We start from the raw sequence: 9,874 nt of genomic DNA, 5'->3' as shown, positions 1-9,874 counted from the left end.
GCTCGGCCTGGCCGCGGGGGCGCTCTCCAGCCCCGCCATGGCCGGGCTCGTGCTCTAGCTGTTGATGGCCCCCGGGGAGGCGCTGGTGCCCCGACTCGGTCCGCCAGGGACCCCGGGACGCCGCTCAGGTTCCCGCCGGCGAGGAGCGCAGAGCTGCGGCTACCGTGCCGAGAAAACGGCCCCGGCGCCGGGCGGCCCTTTTATCCCGCGCCGCGCCCCTCCCGGCCCTAGGGCACGACCCCAGACGCTCCGGGCGGGCGCGTCACAGCATCTCAGGACTTGGCACGCTCCCTCCCGGCCGCGCCCGCTCGCGGCCAAGGGTTTACTCATCGCCCTGGGGTCCGCCGCTCCACGCCTGGGGCTGGGCCCGCCCCTGCCTGGACACTGTCGGCGAAGGGGGTGGGGGTAGGGACACACACTGCCAGGGGACACTGCCACGGGGACAGTGCCAGGAGGGAGGGAAACGTCCACCGAGGCTGCGGGGTCAGGCCCGGGGTGGGAGCCAGGGCGCGCAGCTCGCCCAAGGCACCACACCTCCGCGCACGGGTTGGAGCGAGGCATGCATCCCTCTCCCGGCTCCCCACCTGGGGCCCTGGGGCAGTGCCGGATCTCTGATCTCTACTCCCATGTCCCGCCCCCAAGCAGGAGTCAGATGCCAACCACCGTCTCCTATCCTTGCTGTTTTTTCCCTTCTAGATTATTCCGTGAATCTCCCCTGCTCAGCTTTTGCTTCGCCTGGATTCCCTTCTATGTGGAAATCCCACTGGTCATCGTGTCACTTTCCCACAATGGCTTCGTGAATCCCCCGTGGATTCCATCGCTTTGTTCTCCTTGCTTCTCTGGCACGCCAGACCACGGGGAGCAGTGTGTCCAGAGCGGGGGTGGAGGTGGGGAACCGAAGGGACCCAGAGGCCCTCTCCTCCCCTGCCTCCCCAGAGGCTGAGCCCCTCGAGTCCTGGAACATCTCCGGCTGTTCAATGTGGAGATATATTTGAGAGTTAGGTGTGGCTCGTTTTGTGCAAGGCATGAAAGGAGGGCTTTCCCATTCAGTTTAACTGTACAACTATTGCCAAAACATATACTAGCGGACAGGAAGAAAGCTAAATTCTGAGAAAAGTAGAATGAATAAACATAAGCCCCGCGCTTTCCTAGCGTGTGTGTGTCCTTCAGTCGAATCCGACTCTTTGGAACCCTGTGGACTGTAGCCCACCAGGCTCCTCTGTCCATGGGATTCTCCAGGGAAGAATACTGGAGTGGGTTGCCATTTCCTTCTCCAGGGGATCTTCTGGACCCAGGGATCGAACCCTCATCTCTTACGTCTCCTGCATTGGCAGGCAGGTTCTTTACCACTAGCCTCAACTTACTAATAGAGAGGTGGACAAGCAAGCATTCCAGCAATCCTAGGACACTGAATGAAAATCTCTGTTGAGGATAAGCCTGAATTTATGGGAAGAGAGTCCAGTCTAGTGCTGAGATGCTGGAAGACTTCCTAAGTACTGTAATTTAGGACTGACTCTCAGCCATTTCCCAAAGTTTGAGTAGAACTTAGAAAATATCTTTAACTTGTCTTTATGTGCCCCCACCAGGACCCTGCATAGGTTTAATCGTGTGAAATAAGGTCTTTCTGTCACATCTCATTGAATCTTAGAATATAAATAAGCTCCATTCACTCCTTCCTGCAGACAAGAGTCCCTATAATCTGTCCTTATGGCTGTGTCTTCCTGAGCAAATCTAATTTGTCCAGCAGGCATTGATACCGAATCAATCTTCTGCAGGAGGAAGGGGGCATCTGCCTGGGAAACAAGCACCTGAGGGCGTTCTTTCACAGGGTGAAGCCTGGGGATCACTGCGCAGGAGGTAGGTATGGGGAGGCTGAGGCTGTTAGGTGAGACCCAGAGCCTGGGATTGTGTTCACAGACAGGGAGGTGGCACCGGGAGTAGACCCACCACACCCTACTCAGGTGTTCATTCATTCTCACCCCAAACACTGCTGTAGTTACTGCTGCCCACCAGGCACCAAAAAAAAAGGACTTGATGGAGGTGAGAGCTGTACTAGATGTATGGACCAAGGATGAGGGCAAGATCAAGAGAGGGGTTGATTCTACCTGGCAGGGCCCAGGAAGGGTTCTCAGAGGAGGTGACCAAAGGCCTGGACTCTGAATACAGGATCAGAGCATCATTAATAAGAAGTTAGAAGATCCTGGACCAACCGTATGCAAAGGAGAAATTAGGGGGAGAGTAGAAAATTGTGTGACCAAAGAAGCTGATACCTATTTAGGGTGCTGTTTTTGTTATTCAGTTGTTGTGTCTGACTTTTTGTGACCCCATGGACTGTAGCCCACCTGGCTCCTCTGTCCATGGGGATTTCCAGGCAAGAAAACTGGAGTGGGTTGCCATTTTCGCCTCCAGGATTTAGGGTGAGAAGGTGAGTTTTGTAAGGGATGAGACCAGAAAGGGAAAGTGGAGCCAGATAACAATAGGTTGTCTGAATTGTCTAAGAATTAGGATTCTTAGGGTACTGAGGAGCCTTTGAGTGCTTTGAAGGAGGGAAGTGGCATAATTATGCCTGAGTTTAAATAGATGCTTTCGGTTATGACCACACAGAAGAGGTTTTGAAACAGGAAGATTGGAGGCAAAGAGACCAGGAGATTGATGTAGTAGTCTAGGTAAGATTTAATGAAGGTCTGACATAGCAGCTGTGAGAATAGAAATGCCAGGATGAGTTGGGGACATTTTTTAACTAGAGTCAGCAGGATTTCATGAGCTAATCTACAGAAGACGAAAGTGCGAGGCAAAGGAGTAGAAAGATGCTTTTAGTTTCTCACTTGGGTACCTCGAGGGTGATAACAGTAATGAGGTCAGAGGTTGTGGGAGAAGGAGCAGATTTGGGAGGGAATCCGATCAGTATGTACAGGTGTGAGAGCTGGACAGTAAAAAGGGTGGAGCACCGAAGAATCGATGCCTTCGAACTATGATGCTAGAGAAGACTCCTGAGAGTCCCTTGGACAGCAGGAAGATCAAACCAGTCAATTTTAAGGAAAATCAACCCTGAATACTCTTTGGAAGGACTGATGCTGAAGCTGAAACTCCAGTATATTGGTCATCTAATGCAAACAGCTGTCTCATTGGAAAGTCCTGATGCTGGGAAAGAATGAGGGCAGAAGGAGAAAGGGGCATCAGAGGATGAGATGGCTGGATGGCATCACCGATGCAACGGACCTGAACTTGGGCAAACTTCGGGAGATGGTGAGAAACAGGGAGGCCTGGCGTGCTGCAGACCATGGGGTGGCAAAGAGTCAGACACAACTGGGTAGCTGAACAACAGCAGCAGGAACTGATGAGTACAGGAGGAAACATCCTTATTGGGGCTACTTATGGAACAACCACCTAGACAAGTCCAGTAAGCAGTTAGCAGGGGGATCTGGAGTTTTGGAGAGAAGACATTGTTAATGATTGAAATCTGAAAGCCATTAGCTCAAGGACAGGGATCAAAGCCGGAACAGTGGTTAGGAACATCTACCAATAAGTGAGAAGGTAGGAATTTGAACCCAAGCCTTTAGCTCACTTCCACGAATGTGTGTTGAGCACCTGCTATGTTCCAGGGCCAGCGGTTTGCTGACGATTCCAAGGTGAATAAATAGAGGAGGGCCCTTTCCTCCAGTCATAGAGAAACGTAGGGATCGGCACAACTCATTTTCTGCCGCCATGTCCAGACTTGTTGCTGAAGCCCAGTTATTTATTTTGCTTGTAGCAGGTCTCTGATGCAGCAACAGCAATAACAACTCCAAAAGTTGCTTTCCCAATTATCAGGTCAATGAGAGCATGTCTAGGGCAGAGCTCCATCCAGCCCCACATGGACCAAGTTCAGTACTACTGATCACCCTTCAACTTTTACTCTCTATGAATGGTTTGGCTTTGTTGAGAGGCGAAGTGTTATGTGTCAGGGTTGTATGCATTTGGTTAAGATGAACATAGCAGCTCTCCCAGCTTCCCAAGTGGCTCAGTGGTAAAGAATCTGCCTGCAATTCAGCACACCTGGGTTCAATCCCTAGGTCAGGAACATCCCCTGGAGAAGGAAATAGCACCCACTCCAGTATTCTTGCCTGGGAAATCCTATGGACAGAGAAGCCTGGCAGGTTATAGCCCAGGGAGTCCATCAAAATGTGTTGCAGTAAAATATCAACAACTTATTACCTGAAAAGAATTCAATGAGATTTTTCTTTGTTTTTCCATAGTTCTCTGATTTTCCAATTTTTTGTATTTTCCAAATGAGTATATATTGTTTTGCACAGAATAATGATGTGGGACACAATAAAAATATTTTAAAGAGACTTTCCTGATGTGTTATCTAGAGGCTTCATTTCATGCATTTTCAAACACCTGCATTTCTTAATGGATAATTTACGCACTATCAGAATGCCAGAGAAAGACATCAAAAAGTGAACAGAAAAGAACAGCATTCATTGTAATACCAAACATTGCTAACTAGTGGAGAGTTAGATCTTTTCATGTGTTGTTTCCTTTTCATTAAAAAGTATTAACCAGGCAAACATAATCAAGTCTAGCAAAGATATCTTCAGTCTTTTTTATATTGTTGGCTTGTTTACACAGTTGTGTTCATACAGTAGAGTTTTCATTCTGCTTTTCTTGTTTAAGACCATTTATATGTATATGTGGTGTTGGAGAAGACTTGAGAGTCCCTTGGACTGCAAGGAGATCCAACCAGTCCATTCTAAAGGAGATCAGCCCTGGGTGTTCTTTGGAAGGAATGATGCTAAAGCTGAAACTCCAGTACTTTGGCCACCTCATGCGAAGAGTTGACTCATTGGAAAAGACTCTGATGCTGGGAGGGATTGGGGGGCAGGAGGAGAAGGGGATGACAGAGGATGAGATGGCTGGATGGCATCACCGACTTGATGGACGTGAGTTTGAGTGAACTCCGGGAGTTGGTGATGGACAGGGAGGCCTGGCATGCTGCAATTCATGGGGTCGAAAAGAATCGGACACGACTGAGCGATTGAACTGAACTGAACTGAACTGATATGTATATGTGTGTGTGTGTATATATATATATATATCATGTTTCAGAAATTGTTTTTGTAAGTATTATTTTAAGCCACTGTTTTTTTCATCAAGTGGATATATTATAGTTTGTCTCGACATTTCTTTGCTCTTAATCTCTTATGTTATTTCCAGTTTTTTCTTATTATAAACAATGCTGCAATGAACATCCTTGCACATTAAAATTTTAATCCAAACTCTCAGAAATGGAATTATTGAGATAAGTGATATAACAATACACAAGGCTCTTGAAACATGTACCATTGTTTTCCAAAAGAATTGTACCCAATTGTCTTCTCACCAGCCGTAAATTCTCATGGTTTCCAATATTTGGTCCTAGGGGTTTGATACCTCAGCTATCTATATTTGTAGTTCTTAGATTACAAATGAAGATAAAAGTTTCGATGTGATGTTATCATTCAAATTTAGAAGACTGTTCATAGCAGAACAATAACCCATGGGTGAGTCTGTGGCTATGTTTGCAGTTCAAGCAAGACAATCAAGATCTTGCCATCCCCATATGCTCCCTTTGGGGTGACGTCACCAGCTCACAGGCTCAGTTCCTAAGGTTTGGAGGTTCAAGTCATCCAGACCCAGAGAGCTTGACTCCAATTAACCAAATTCAGCAGACTGAAAGCCAGTTCCCCACCAGCATAACCCCCATCCTTGGATTTCCTGTCAGCATGCAAAGACATGCAAGTTTTCCCCTCTTAACAAACAAATAATTTTTGAGCATTTTTATCTCTCTCCTTTTAGCTGCTCTCCCATCTCTCACTTTCCCTCTTTAGTCAAACTTCCTGAAAGGACCATCTAAACTCCTGCCTACCATTCACTCTTCAAGACTTTACCACCAGACCTCCACCCTATCACACCACTGTAACTGACCTTCCTGACTCCCCAGTGATCTCCATGCTGCCAAATCTAACAGATGCTTTCTGTCCTAATCTCACTAGACAACACTTTTGCTGAAATTCTTCCCTCCCTTAGCTTGTGAAGAAATTGCACAGACAGTGCATAGTGCTAGGTTTTAGTTTAAAACTCAGTGCTGACCCTTATTGGCCCTGTCATCTTCACCTCTCTGGTGCTTGACTTCCTCATTCTTAAAATCCATGCAAGGTAGGAGAAGGCAGAACAGTCACGTGACTCCTAGCTCAGCTGTTGCTGCCTTATCACCTGGATTCCAGTTCCATGTCCAGCTGTGATCTTGAGCATCTGGCTCCTCTCTGCTCCAGTTTCCTCCTCTGTAAATGGTGGGACTTTGTGAGGGTTTGATGAACTACCGCCAAGTCTTCTCAACAGTGCCTGGCCTTCAATAAGTGCCCTTTAAGAGTTTGCTTTATGCCTATAAGAGGAGACTTCTGTAAGAGTCACATGAGATGCTGTCATCGCATCTGTTAGCAGAGCACGGATGGTCATGCCAGCTCCCCGTCGTCTGCTGGTCTTCCTCCCGCTACTCGGGCCACTTCTTTCCAGAGTCCCAGGGTTCTGTCCCTGGCCACCTTCTCTTTACCTAGGAGACCTGGTTTAAATCCTGGCTCCAGATCCTCAGCCCCAACTTCACTGATGATTCTCGAATCTCTAGCTCCAGACCAGCCTCGTTTTCAGATTCTCTGACCAACATTCCCAACTCCTTACTAAACTCTCCCGGGGGGTTTCTACTGGCACTTCTAACTCATCAACTTCCTTCCCCGCTCCAGACCTGCTCTTTCTCCCCTGTTCCTCATTCCAGGAAGCATCACCATCCTTCAGTTCAAGACTTCAGAGTCATCCCACCCTCTTGCTTCCTTCCTTCCCACACACCCTCCCACACTGTCCCTCTGCCCCATCCTCCCCGCCAACTGGCTGCCTCCGCCTGCAGGCTCTGCTGCAAATCCCAGGAATCTCCTGTTTTCTCCCCAGGCCTGCTGCAGTTGTTCACTTCACTTTGTATCACTCTCCCCTGGACTAGTTGAGTAACTGCCACGCTGGCCTCAGCCCCCATCCCGCCTCCACCTTATGGCATTCAGATGAATTGTGTTGCTTCCCCTACATTAGGGAGGGGCCCCCATCCAATGGGAATGGTGTCCCCCAGAAGGATGGCTGTGTGAGGACAGAGCAAGAGGGTAACATCTATAAGCCCAAGAGAGAACACAGGAGGTAACTAAACTGTGACACCTTGATCTTGGACTAAAGAACTGTGAGAAAAACCAATGTCTGTTGTTTCAGCTCCCCCGGTCCGTGGGATCTTGTAGGGCAACCCGAGCAGACTGAGACCCCACCTCAGCCTCAGGTCTGGGCCCCCTGCTCTAGGCTGGTGGGGTTGAGCTTGCTGCTCCCCAGAGCACAGGCTGGCTTTCCATCAATGCTGAGCTCAGGCTTAAATATCACCTCCTCAGGGCAGGTTACGTGTGCTTCCTCCTCATCCCCAGGACAAATGATACCCGCTGTGCGTGCCCCTAGGCCAGGCATCGTGCCACTGATTTCCTTGTCTGTCTCTTCCACTAAACCCATGAGAGAGAGAGAGGAAAAAAACCCAAAAAAACTGTATCCAATGCCTTTTTCATTCCTAGCACAGTGTGGTTTCACAGAACACATCCAATTTATTTTTATTGAATGAATGAATAAGTGAATGAAAGGCAGCGTCATGTCATTATACATAAAGTTCTCAGAATGGTACCTGACTCTGAATACGTGCTATTGAGTGTTTGCTCAATAAATGGACAAAAAATTGCTGAGCATGCTTTGAATCACTTTTTCTTCTATTGTATCTGTTGAAGTCTTATGAGAGCTAAACTAAGAACATATGGGAAAATAAAAGCCCAGATTTGCAAAGAGATTTACTCATGCAAAGCAGTTCAAACTCATAGTTATTGCACTGATTCTTGACAACTTTAGTCATGGCTGAGCCAGAATGGAAAATTTTACCTCCTTCACTGTGTGCTGACCTCACTGGGCTCTGACTGTGTTCATCTCTGAGCTCACTGTCTGCCCAAATAAACACTCCCTTTCCACGGCAGAGTTCACAGGCAAGCCTACCCAGGCCAGTTGGTTCATCCCGTTACGTTCTTTGGAGCTTTGGTTAAAACCTCTTTAATTGCTGGTGGGGCACTCAGTGATGTGGGCAATGAGGCAAATGTGGGTTAGGATGTGGCAGCCGGAAGCATCTAGCACAGGAGAGAGGCTGGAGGAAGGGAGATGACTGGAGAAGAGCACTGTGTTGATGAGAACCAAGTGTGAGAACAGAGGGCCAATTCAGTTCTACAGACGCTGATTGAAGGCTTGCCTGGGTTAGGTGCTTGGGAGGCAAAGACGCCTAAGACCTGTTCCCTGCTTCCAGGGACCTGGAACCAAGCCAATTCTGAGTATTCAAAGCCTAAAATATTTACATCCGACGTGGGAATATAATGCTGTACATATGCAGCTTACGTAATGTTGTAAACCAGCATTACCTCAATTAAAAAGAAATATTTATTTTTAGAACATAATAAAATATTTACTGCCTGGCCCTTTACAGAGAACACATGCCAGTCTCTGCTTGGGGTCCAGACTGGGGTCTGGAGTGAGTTTCCCTCACCAGGGCACCTCCCTCTCCTGGAGGCAACTCTCTGCCCCCCACCTCTCCCACAATCTCTCCAGAGCTACCCACCACCCCTCAGCCATGGAAAAGACTCCAGACCACTAGAGAATAAAAGCTAGCCCCCAAACCCAAACCCTCAACCCCCCAAACACTTCTCTCAAATTAAAAAAAGTAACCTGACTTCATGGCCACTTTCGCCTTCTTTGGTAGTTTGGTCCACGCATTCATTCACCCAGTCATTCATTCATCCCATAAACACGGCTTGAGCCCCTTGGCCCTGGTGCTTTCTAGGGTTGGGGGAGAGAGTGAGAAGTAGACCTTCACCCTCCACAGAGTCAATAGTTACCTCCAGTCTTAGACTCTGATCTGAATGGTCAAGGCACAGACTTGGCACTTGGGTAGACCTGGGTTAAGACCCTGATTCGGACCCTTGTGAACTCTGCCTGCGTGAAAGTAACTAAATGAGCCAGCCCTGAGATAGTGAAAGAGTGGAGTCACTTTAACCCCTTCTTATTTCTGTGCATAGCCCTTTGCACAGGGCGGCAGGAGTGGGAGGTGGGGGATGGCAGTGGGGTGGGAAGGTGGGGTGGGGGTGTGGTGGGGTGGGGTGGGGGAGAGGCGCACAAGCCCCACCCCAGAGAACTGTCATCTCCATCTCCAGAGACCGGAGAATCCAGCCAGCCACACCTCCGCGTTGATAAAGCCAACACAGATTTAGAGAAAACAACCCCGGGTGTGTTTTCCCTTTTTAAAAAATTTAATACTGGAAAACACTGCACTATTTCCAGGCCCCTTGGTATTTGTTACAATCTCAAGAGCCAAAATGATTTGAGTCAACAACAAAAAATGAGAATTTTCCTCTCACCACTCACCTCTGGGATTCTGAGAAAATGCGGAGCAGAAATAATAAGGATCTTGGCGATGCCGGGCTGACAGCAGTGGGAAGAGGGACCCAGCTGCCGGTCCCAACGTCAGGCCTCTGGAATGCTGGGCCCTAGTGCAGTAATCCTTTTCAAAGAAGAAGAAAAAAAAAAAAGGCCCAGCACAGAATGTTCAGAAAGAAGTGAAATTTAACAAACAACAACAAAAAAAAACAAGACATTTTGTGTCTTTGGGAGGCTTTACAATCAAGGGTTTAGCAGAGGCGGGGGTTAGGAAAACTTGCCCTTCCTTAATCCTGTTTTGACCTGTAAATTACCAGAACAGCCCAAGGAGGGGGAGAATGGCTACTTCCTTATTACTTTGGACAACTCCACA

General features: G+C 48.2%; 1 protein-coding gene across 1 annotated transcript in view; it reads right to left on the bottom strand.

The window, feature by feature from the left end:
- Positions 1-9,558, bottom strand: part of MEDAG (mesenteric estrogen-dependent adipogenesis) — a 26,908-nt gene extending 17,350 nt beyond the window's left edge. The window contains exon 1 of the mRNA XM_010835906.1: positions 9,490-9,558. The gene's annotated coding sequence lies outside the window, so the exon portion shown is untranslated. The remainder of the gene's footprint in view (positions 1-9,489) is intronic.
- Between the last annotated feature and the right edge of the window lie 316 nt (positions 9,559-9,874).

This window comes from Bison bison, unplaced genomic scaffold (assembly GCF_000754665.1).
Source record: "Bison bison bison isolate TAMUID 2011002044 unplaced genomic scaffold, Bison_UMD1.0 scf7180017864056, whole genome shotgun sequence".
Lineage (NCBI taxonomy): Eukaryota > Metazoa > Chordata > Mammalia > Artiodactyla > Bovidae > Bison > Bison bison.
This window is presented reverse-complemented; position numbering and strand designations above follow the sequence as displayed.